The sequence below is a fragment of the Panthera uncia genome, unplaced genomic scaffold (genome assembly GCF_023721935.1).
Source record: "Panthera uncia isolate 11264 unplaced genomic scaffold, Puncia_PCG_1.0 HiC_scaffold_1468, whole genome shotgun sequence".
NCBI classification, from domain to species: Eukaryota; Metazoa; Chordata; class Mammalia; order Carnivora; family Felidae; genus Panthera; species Panthera uncia.
The window spans coordinates 1-9,332 of NW_026058105.1; the positions used below are offsets into that span (position 1 = coordinate 1).

A 9,332-nucleotide genomic window follows, 5' to 3' on the forward strand; every position below is an offset into this window, starting at 1 on the left:
CTGGGGCCACGCTGGGGAGCCTGGACTTACCTCGGAGGCTACGACGAGAAGAAGCCAGCAAAGGGTTTTCAGCAGGAGAGAGGGAGGCGGCCCGCAGCTCCGCTTATGGCAGGTGTGTGGAGGGCTGTTTGGAAGGAGGCAAGAGGGCGCAGCTTGGTCCCCGTCCCCTGCGGGCAGCAAGGGAAATGGGGCTCCCATACCACCCAGCACGTCCACTCCTGGCTTAAACCCAAGCCAACTGGAAACAGATGTTCAATCAAACACTTAGATGTGAACGTTCATAGCAGTGGTGTTGATGATAATCTGCAAGCAGAAACAACCCAGAAGCCCATCAACATGAACGGACACACAGAATGCGGTCCGTCCGGGTGACGGCGGCGACTCGGCCGGAACGAGGAATGCGGTTCTGACCCCTGCCACAACAGGACCTGCCACAACAGGACCTGGAGGGCGGGGTGGAGTGAGAGCAGCCGGACGCAGAAGCCCGCATGGTGCGTGATTTCACGGACCGGAAATGTCCAGGACGGGCAAATCCGCGGAGGCCGAACGCCGACGGGTGGGTGCCAGCGGCCGGGGAGGTAGGAAATGGAGGGACTGCGTAAGGAACATGGGCTTTCCTTTTGGGGTGGGGTTCTGGAACTGTAGAGGTGATGGTCACTGTACCGAGTGCCACTGTACTGTGCCCTTTAAAAGGGTGAATTGTAGGTCATGTGAATTTCACCTCAGAAAATAGATCTGTAGATAATACGTGATAGATACATTGATTGATAATAGCTGGATGATGCATGATCGATAGGTAATAGAGAGATGATATATACAGAGAGATGATGGATGATAGATAAAGGTAAAAGCCCTTAAAGCACCACTTTAAGCAGCCCAGGCAAGATGTGCTGACGCTTCAGATCCTGGATATATAAGAGCGAGATTAGAAGAAAGTCAAGAAGCATGGGGGTTGGGGATCAGACTCGGGGGGAGGTAGACAGGGATAGTCAAGATGACCCTTGGGCTCTGGCTGACGTGGCCAGGTGGGTGATGGCAGCCTTCGCTGAAGGAGGGCAGGTGGCGGGTGAAGATACAAGGAGCCTGGGGAGGAGGTGCTCCTCACTATGCTTGGTAGCTCAAAGAGACAAAACTTGTGGGACTAGGGGTGCCTGGGTGGCTCAGTCCACCAAGCTCTGACTTCGGCTCAGGTCATGATCTCGCGGTTCATGGGTTCTAGCCCCACATCGGGCTCTGTGCTGTTGGCACGGAGTCTGCTTCGGATTCTCTGTCCCCCTCTCTCTGTCTCTTTCCATCTCTCTCTCTCTCTCTCTCTCTCTCTCTCTCAAAAATAAACAAACATTAAAGAAAGAAAGAACTTGTAACGCTATAGGAAAAATTGAACACGCTTCATTAATGGACATCGCAAAACTAGAGACTACACATTCTTTTCAAGTTCACCTTGAACATTTACTAAAACTCATCATGTCCCAGGCCGCAAAACGAGCTGCAACAAATACTAAAAGAATTGGTATTGTACAAATGACGTTCTCAAACTGTGAGAGAATAAAATCCTAAGTCCGTAACACAACTAAGTCCTCTCATATATTTGGAAATTTTAATGTACAAATGTAAATTTTAAAATACACTTCCACCTAACTGGCGCAAGAAGAATTATAATGAAATTCTAAAAACGGAAGTGAGCAACAGTGAAAACACTACGTATGAAAACTTACGGGATGTATAGCTCGAGCAGTGCTTAGGAGGAAATGTATAGCCTTAAAGAGCTTAAGATGAGCACAACTCAGGAAGCTAGAAAAACCACGGTAGAATAAACGCTAAGAAAGCAGACCAAAGGAAATCACGGAGACAGCAGAAATTAATGAAATGGAAAAAAGAAAGATCAATAAAACGCAAAGTGTATTCTCTGAAACTCGTAAAATAAACAAGTCTCTGGCCAGAACGGAAGGAGAGAAGTTACGAGGGAGCGTGGGCACCTGGGGAGTCCTGGCTCGACAAATCTGGTGCAAATGACACTAAGGGGATGACCAAGGTGGAAAGGAATGAACTCACCACAGAAATGGGATGGGTGCCTACCAAGGATGTTTTAGAAGCTGGAAGACAGGTGGGGGAGTAACAGGTGATTCAGGAGACCAGAGCAAAGTTTTAAAACTGCAGGAAGAGGCAGCCAGGAGCAGGGGCTGGTTTGCACAAGACCTGGAGGCATGAGATCTCTCAGAAGAAAATATGTGTGCATGCTCGGTCAGGGGTGGCGGGGGGGGGATTGATGGAAAATCTGTATAGGAAGCTGCTTGATCTTAAACACACTCACACACACACACACACACACACACACATATAAAGAAGCTGCAGGGGCCTGGGTGTCTCAGTCGGTTAAGCGTCAGCCTCTTGATTTCGGCTCAGTCCTTGATCTTGTGGATGGTGAGATCGAGCCCCAAGTTGGGCTCTGCACTGACAGCACCAGGCTTGCTTCGGATTCTCTCTCTCTCTCTCTCTCTCTCTCTCAATAAATAAATATTTTTTTTAAATAAAATAAAATAAAGAGGCACCTGGGTGGCACAGTCAGTTAAGCATCTGACTTCGGCTCAGGTCATGATCTCACTGTTCCAGGGTTCCAGCCCCACCTTGGGATCTCTGCTGTCAATGCAGACCCCGCTTCGTATCTTTTGTCTCCCACTCTCTCTGCCCCTCCCCTGCTCATGCTCTCCCTCCGTCTCTCTCAAGATGGAATACACATAAAATGAAATAAAATGAAATAAAATATTAAAAAAAATAAAGAAACTGCTAGACACTCACATCCTTGCCCCACCTCTTGCAGAAGACCGGACTTCACCCTTGATGTAGTTAGGACAGAAGGCCCGTGCAAATGCAAGCTAAAGTCACGGTGAAATATCCCTGTATTCCCACTGATTGGCAGAAATTAGAAAGTGTGACCGCCCTGGGCACTGGCGATGCTATGGGGCAGCAGGAACTCTTACACTGCGGTGCGGAGCGGAGGGTGCTATGTGAAAACCATCTGTCCTTATCCAGTAGACTTAAAGATGTACATACGTATGACCTAAGGATGTCACCCCTGGGCACATCCTGGAGAGGCTCTTTTACAAATAAACCAGATGGTTTACAAATAAACCATCTTATAACAAGCCAAAGCCAGAAACGAGCCAAGCGTCCAGTAGCAGGAGAATAAACACGGTATGTTAGAGTCATAGGACAGGAAACTATTCGGCAATAAGAGTGCCATCCTTGCTCAGGGACCATGCTAATATCTGTATCACGCCAATTTCAGCGTATGTGCTGCCGCAGCGAGCCCTCGGCAATAAGAGTGAGGAAACCGCAGCCCCGCGCAGCAGTCTGGACTCTGTCACAAGTGTGATATGGGATTAAAGCGACAAGTTACAGAAAATTGCATCTGGTACGATTCCATTTATATAAAGTGCAGAATATACAAAACTAAATCATACTGTTTCGGGATAATTCTTATTTGGGATAAGTATAAAGAAGAACAAGGAAGGGCGCCTGGGTGGCTCAGTCGGTTAGGTGTCTGACTTTGGCTCAGGTCATCATCTCACGGATCATGAGTTCGAGCCCCGCGTCGGGCTCTGTGCTGACAGCTCAGAGCCTGGAGCCTGCTTCGGATTCTGTGTCTCCCTCTCTCTCTCTTTGCCCCTCCCCCGCTCATGCTCTGTCTCTCTCTCTCTCAAAAACAAATAAACATAAAAAAAAAAAGAAAAACATGGAGGGATCGTGGTTACCTCCATTGAGTGAGGAGGAGGGTACTTGGGGGCTTCAGAGGCTTTGGGAGTGCAGTCCTCCAGGGGATGGCGGGGATGTAGGCATAGCGCTTTTCGTCATTCTCTACACAGTCCACAGAACTGGTGTGTTCTCTTGTGTATGTATTACATCGGATAAGATGAAGCTGCCATTTTTACAAGCCAAAGATAGCTGGATATTAAGCAATTCCATCTGCTTTTGACCTACCAAATTTCGTAATAATAAAACCAAAAGACTTTATCCTAACAAATGCAAAATTGTGACGAAAGGGACATGCTCCTAATAAAATACGTTTATCAAAAACTAAGTCGAAGTAGAAAAACTCATGCAAAAGTTCATATGGACTCTCAAGGGACCCCAAACAGCCAAAACAATTCTGAAAAAGAAGCACAAAGTTGGAGGAGTCACACTTCCTGATTTCAAAACATGCTACAGGAACCGAAATCATGTGGTGTGGCATGAAGACAGACAGACAAACCGACAGGACAGAGCACAGACCCCAGAATAAATCCTGACAGAGAAGGTCAGACGATCTTCGAAAGGGTGCCGAGACCACTCAGTGGGGGAAAGGATGATCTCTTCAACAGACAGAGCTGGGAAACCGGACATCCACACGCAGAAGAATGAAGTTGGACCCTTACCTTGCATCGTGCACACACACCCATCCAACATGGCTTAAAGGCCTAAATGTAAGACCTAAGACTATAAAACTCCCAGGGCGCCTGGGTGGCTCAATCGGTTTAGCGTCCGACCCCTGATTTTGGCTCAGTTCGTGATCTCAGGGAGCCTGGGTGGTTCTGTCTGCTAAGTGACCCACTCTTGACTCGGCTCTTTGACTCACGATCTCACGGTCCATGGGTTCGAGCCCAGTGTCGGGCTTGGTGCTGACAGCATGGAGCCTGCTTGGGATTCTCTCTCTCCCTCTCTCTCTCTGCCCCCTCCCTGCTCTCTCTCTTTCTCTTTGCCTCTCTCTCTCAAAATATAATGAATAAACTTGAAAAAGAACGGAAAATATCAGGTGTTGGCAGGGATGAGAAGAAATTGGAAACGTGTGCACTGTTGGGAGTTATAAAATGGTGCAAGCGCCATGGAAAACAGTATGAAGGTTCCTGAAAGAATTTAAACTAGAACCACTACGTGATCCCGCAATCCTACTTCTGGATATATATCCAAAGGAGTTGAAAGCAGAGATTTTTGTATGTCCATGATCATGGCGGCATTATTCACGATGGCCAACCTCAGCAGCCACCAGCTGATGAATGGATGAACAAAATGTGGTCTATCCATGCAACACTACTTTCCTAAAACAGGAAGGAAATCCTGTCATAGGCTACTGCACGCATGAACCTTGAGGACATTATGCCAAGTGAAATAAGCCAGGCACAAATGACAAATACTGTATGATTCCACTTCTACAAGGAATCTAAAGGGATCAAATTCATAAAAATGGAAAATAAGATGATAGGTGCCAAGTGCTGGAGAGGGGGGCAAAAGGAGAGTTGTTAATGGGTATAGAGTTTCAGCTTTGCAAGATGAAAGTTCTGGAGATCTGTTTCATAACAATGTAAGTGTACTTAACATACTGAACTGTATACCTAGAATGGTTCGGATGGTAAACTTTATGAATTTTCTATCACAATAAAATATTGACTCAAGAAAAAGCAGAAAACCTGAACAGTCCCATAATTATTAAAGAAATTGGATAGGTAGTTTAAAATGTACGGATGGGGGCGTCCAGGTGGCTCAGTTGGTTAGGCATCTGACTCTTAATGGCGGCTCATGAGAGTTCATGATCTCACTGGTTTGTGAGATCGAGCCCCAGACGGGCTCTGCACTAACAGTCCAGAGCCTGCTTAGGATTCTCTGTCTCCCTCTCTCTGCCCCTCCCCTGCCCATTCTCTCTCTCTCTCTCTCTCTCTCTCTCTCAAAAATAAACATTTCTTAAGGTTAAAATGTGTGGAAAGAGGGGCAAAAGACTGCAAAAACAAGGTTTATAGATGAATTCTATCAAATCTTCAAGAAACTAATAACTCTCTCTCTCAGCTCACTAGTCCCAAGGAACAGAAAAGGCAAAATGCTCTCCCAACACATTTTATGATGCCTCTATATCAAAACTCAACAAGGATAATACAAGACGGGAGAAAGAAAGAAAGAAAGAAAGAAAGAAAGAAAGAGAAAGAAAGAAAGAGGAAGAAAGGAAAGAAGGAACACAGGCAGGAAGGGAGAGAGAGAGAAAGGGAGGAAGGAAGAAAGGCCAATCCCGAACTATATATGAAGAGAATACACCATGACAAGGTTGAGTTTAGCCCAGAAAACGTAAAAGTGGTTTAACATTAGAGAATCAATTACTGTAACTCACCATATTAACAGGTGAGAGGAAGAAACTCCTGTTACCATCTCAATACACTGAGAAAAAGCATTCGATAAGAGTTGAACACATAGCAAACTAGGACTGAAAGGGAGTCTCCTTACTCTCATAAAGGCGTCTAGCAAACACCGCCTGCAAACATCCTACTTAACGGTTAAACTGAGAACATTCTTTCTGCTTTGATTCCATGTTGTACTATCCAGGGAAGGAAGCGAAAGAAAAGAAACTACAGTTAAAAGGACTGGAAAATGGGAGAAGATATTTGCAAATGACATTAGATAAAGGGTTAGTCTCCAAAATCTATAAAGAACTTATCCAACTCAACATCCCCCCGCAAAAAAAAAAATAATAATAATAATAATAATAATCCAGTGAAGAAATGGGCAGAAGACATGAATAGGCACTTTTCCAAAGAAGACATCCGGATGGCCAACAGACACATGAAAAGATGCTCGACTTCACTCATCATCAGGGAAATACGAATCAAAGCCACACTGAGATACCACTTCATGCAGGTCAGAGTGGCTAAAGTTAACAACTCAGGAAACAAGAGATGTTGGCAAGGATGTGGAGAAAGGGGAACCGTCGCGCACCGTTGGTGGGAATGAAAACTGGTACAGCCACTCTGGAAAACAGTACAGAGGCTCCTCAAAAAGTTACAAATCGAACTTCCCTACGACCCAACAATTGCACCACTAGGCATTTATCCACGGGATACAGGGGTGCTGTTTCGAAGGGACACACGCACCCCCATGTTTACAGCAGCACTATCGACAATAGCCAAAGTATGGAAAGAGCCCAGATGTCCATCGACGGATGAATGGATAAAGGAGATGTGGTTCATATAGACAATGAAATGAAATGTTACTCAGCCACCAGAAAGAATGAAATCTTGCCATTTGCAATGACATGGATGGAGCTAGAGAGTATAATGTTAAGCTAAATAAGTCAGTCAGGGAAAGACAAATACCATATGATTTCACTCATATGTGCAATTTAAGAAACAAAACAGGTGAACATATGGGAAGGGAGGAAAAAGAGAGGGAAACAAACCATAAGAGACTCAACGATAGGGAACAAACTGAGGGTTGATTGCAGGGAGGGGGTGTGGGGGAGGGGAAAATGGGTGATGGGATTGACGAGGGCACTTGTTGGGATGAGCACTGGGTATTGTATGTAAGTGATGAATCATTGAGTTCTACTCCTGAAACCAACATGACACTATAGGTTAACTAACTAGAGTTCAAATTAACATTTTGAGAAAAAAAAAAGGACTGCAAAAGAAGAAACAAAGTAGTCACTAGGCAGATGACATGATTGTATAAATAGAAAACAAACAGAATCCACAAAAGGATTCCAAAAAGCATTACTAGACGTAACACCAGCAGCACAATCAGAAGGTAAATTAAAAAGAAGACAGCATTTATCATGGTATGAGACATCTAACAAATGATGCGCGTGTCCTTTGGGGAAATATGTATTTAAAGGACCTTATTAAATAGAGATACGCTATGTTCATAGACGGGGAAACAAAATTTTAGAGGTAGCTAGTCTCCAAAGGGTTTTAAAATGGAACAAAATCTCTACTTACCCCTTCGAAAAAATCCCAACAGAGTTTTTCCTGGAACTTGACAAACTGCTTCTTAAGCTTAAAAAAAATTTTTTTTTTAATGTTTATTTTTGAGAGAGACAGAGTGCAAGCGGGGCAGGGGCAGAGAGAGAGGGAGACACAGAATCCGAAGCGGGCTCCGGGCTCCGAGCCGTCAGCCCAGAGCCCGACGCGGAGCTCGAACCCACAAACTGTGAGACCGTGACCTGAGCCGAAGTCGGACGCTCAACCGACTGAGCCACCCAGACGCCCCTGTTTCTTAAACTTTTAAGGAAAACTAAAGGGTCTAGTATAGGCGAGATAATTTTGAAAGATGATGAGAAGAAGGAGCAGCCAACTGAGGGGGAGAGCGAAGGAGAAGAAAAAGGAGGAAGAGAAGAAAAAGAAGCTTTCAAGCTTTAGTAAGTTTAACAGAGGTAGAGAAATCAACCAAAAGGACAGAAGAGAGAGCCACGGCCACATAGGCTTGGGACAGTCAGTGGAGCTGGGTGGGCTGAACACGGGGGCAAGGAGGACAGCCCCCCATGTGGAAAAGGAGAAGGTACATGCAAACAAACCCATTCCGGAGGGACGGAAGGATACCTGAGTAGGAAATTACGGCGGTGGCACATGGCCTGTGACCCGGCGAGCCTCCCGCCAGCGTCTGGAGAGTCTGGCAATGGGAAAGCAGTCAGCGCCAGGACGCCGGGCACGGCACCACCGGGCGCTTGGACCAGCGACGGCCGCCTCCCCACCCCTCGAGGGGACGCTGATAAATGCGCCATCGGCAAGGATCGGCACAAACACATCTCCCCAGGGCCGTGGTGAGGGGAAGGGGTCGTCGGCAGAAGGAAGCCCACCACACGGCTCCCTTTCTAGGAGATTTCAAGCGCACAAAACCTGGAAACATCCTCCATGGTTGCCACCAAATTCAGGCTCGGGGCCGCCACCTGCTCCAGATGGCCTTGCAGGCCATATGCGCGCAAAGCTATTCAAAATCGTGTTGCGCAGGGCGCAGACATGGCTCAGTCGGTTGAGCGTCCGACTTCGGCTCAGGTCATGATCTCACGGTTGGCGGGTTCGGGGCCCCGGGTCGGGCTCTCTGCTGTGGGCAGGGAGCCAGCTTCGGATCCTCTGTGCCCCTCTGTCTCTGCCCCTCCCCTGGTTGTGGTCTCTCTCTGTCTCTCTCAAAAATAAATAAACTTACAAAAAGCGGTGCCGTGAGACTACAGGTTTATTTTCTTCTGTGGAAAGGGAGGAAAAACGTTGCCATTGCCGAGATGGAAGATGTCTTTCCCGAGGTCAGTCAGGACATACGTGTGTGTGAGGTGCAGAGGCGGAGGGGTGGATAGGGTTGGGAGGTTGGGGGGCCGGCTGGCTCCGGGGCTGCTGGGGGACGGTCTTTCCAGTCTTACTGTTCAGAGCCCTGCCCTTGTGTCCCCCCCACACACACTGTCCCTCCCCAACAGCCCGGCCCTCCTGGGGCTCCTAGATCCCTCCCCGGCCCCCTGTGGGCACCTCGTCTTCCCCCTGGGAGGGCACGGAGAGGGAGGCAGTAACATATTGAGCACCTGTGCTCCACATCCGCGGGCCCTCGGGCTCAGG

General features: G+C 47.2%; 1 non-coding gene across 1 annotated transcript; it reads right to left on the reverse strand.

Moving 5' to 3' along the window:
- Positions 1–3,206: 3,206 nt before the first annotated feature.
- Positions 3,207–3,310, reverse strand: LOC125917094 (U6 spliceosomal RNA). Its single transcript, XR_007456091.1, has one exon. It is a non-coding gene; the product is annotated as a U6 spliceosomal RNA (small nuclear RNA).
- Between the last annotated feature and the right edge of the window lie 6,022 nt (positions 3,311–9,332).